The sequence below is a fragment of the Bubalus kerabau genome, chromosome 9 (assembly GCF_029407905.1).
Source record: "Bubalus kerabau isolate K-KA32 ecotype Philippines breed swamp buffalo chromosome 9, PCC_UOA_SB_1v2, whole genome shotgun sequence".
Taxonomy (NCBI): Eukaryota; Metazoa; Chordata; class Mammalia; order Artiodactyla; family Bovidae; genus Bubalus; species Bubalus kerabau.
In genome coordinates, this window is record NC_073632.1 from 33795739 (window position 1) to 33797378 (window position 1640).

The following is a 1640-nucleotide window of genomic DNA, read 5'->3' on the forward strand; positions in this document are numbered from 1 at the left end:
CCACTGATGTTATTTTGCTATCTTGTCCCTTTCCCACTTCTTTCTCTTTGAGAAGAGCCAGCTCTCCCATCATGACTTTGAATGGGAAAAGTTGAAGCATCTCTTTCTCTGTCTCTTTCCCTCTTGTTCAAATGGTAGAACAACAAAAACTAAAAGTCACTGTAAGGGGAAGCTCTGAAATCATTATTCTCAGTCTTTCATTTCTCTTGGATGAAAAACCACTAGGATCCTTTAAAATCTATTTACCTGATCATTCTAGAAGGCAGTAAGTTTCTTAAGATGCTGCACACATAGTCACATGAAGCTAAAGGTACATTTATATGTATAACTATAAACATAGATAAACATTAGATAATTTAAATAGAAACATAAAGGAAGAAAATGTAAAATACAATCTAAAGAAGACTTGCCATGTGGTTAGCAGACAGAATATTTCTTTCATGAGGTTGTTTTTAAAAGCATGAATGCATGTAGACCACATGTCTTTTCTTTATCACATGAGATTTAATATCTTTTAAAATGTCTCCATATTCTGACACAGATTTTGGATGACAATTAGGGCAACTTAACACTATATAAGGGAGGGTTTTGCCCAAATACTAAAAGACACCGAGAAAAATTTACCTTTGCAAATGTTTTGTATAAGCCTTTGACACACTGTCTCACAGGTTTCACAACTTTGTGATGAAGTAGAGATAGTCATTATTAACCTCCCAACATTTCAGATAATACAAGAAGCTCAAACCTTGTCCAGTGGCACAAAATAGGTGACAGCTGTCACTGCAATGTGGTCTCCACAGACGAAAGCACAGCTCTCGCCACTTTGGGGCTAGTGTAGGATGCTGGCTTTACATCCATGCTGGCCTTAGTTTAAATTCAGGTTTTAAATAAGGAGTCTCAGATGTAAAGCCCTTTCTTGGCTACTAAAGCAGTTCTCTATGCTTTTTTTTTTTTTAAGGGCTTCCCTGGTGGCTCAGAGGTTAAAGCATTTGCCTGGAATGCAGGAGACCCAGGTTCGATCCCTGGGTCGGGAAGATCCCCTGGAGAAGGAAATGGCAACCCATTCCAGTACTCTTGCTTGGAGAATCCCATGGAGGGAGGAGCCTGGTAGGCTACAGTCCATGGGGTCGCAAAGAGTCAGACAGGACTAAGCGACTTTGCTTTCACTTTCATGCTTTAGAAGGATACTTAACCTTTCTCTCTTTCATTTTCTCCCCTCATAAAATCAACAGGTGCTTCTCAATGGCCTTTCTGCTCCCTTTGACTCTCACAGCCTCAGATATAACACCACCAACTGGTTGGTCTCTTAATACCAATAACTTTCACCACTAGCCTCAATTATATTTTTGTCTTAGTTATTCATCCCTAACTCATATTATAGATTCTTTTTTGCCTTATCCCATTTGGCCTCTTAGCTTTAGTTTTGGCCTGGGGAATAGGTTAAGCTTTGTATCCACAAATATTGACTATCTGCTGCCTCCGATGTGCTCAGTACCCAGGCTGCTGATCTGCAATGAGGAATCTTTCTTCCTCCCAAGCCCAGCGACCACCATCCAGGTATACATCGCATCAGCTCTTCCTTCCTCTCTTCTTTCCTCCAGGTTCTGGGCTGAGGAAGCCTGCCTTTCATCTCACCATCT

At 40.5% G+C, this 1640-nt stretch overlaps 1 non-coding gene across 1 annotated transcript; it reads left to right on the plus strand.

Annotated features, from left to right (window-relative positions):
* Positions 1–962: 962 nt before the first annotated feature.
* TRNAS-GGA (transfer RNA serine (anticodon GGA)) lies at positions 963–1034 on the plus strand. Its single transcript has one exon. It is a non-coding gene; the product is annotated as a tRNA-Ser (tRNA).
* Positions 1035–1640: the final 606 nt, after the last annotated feature.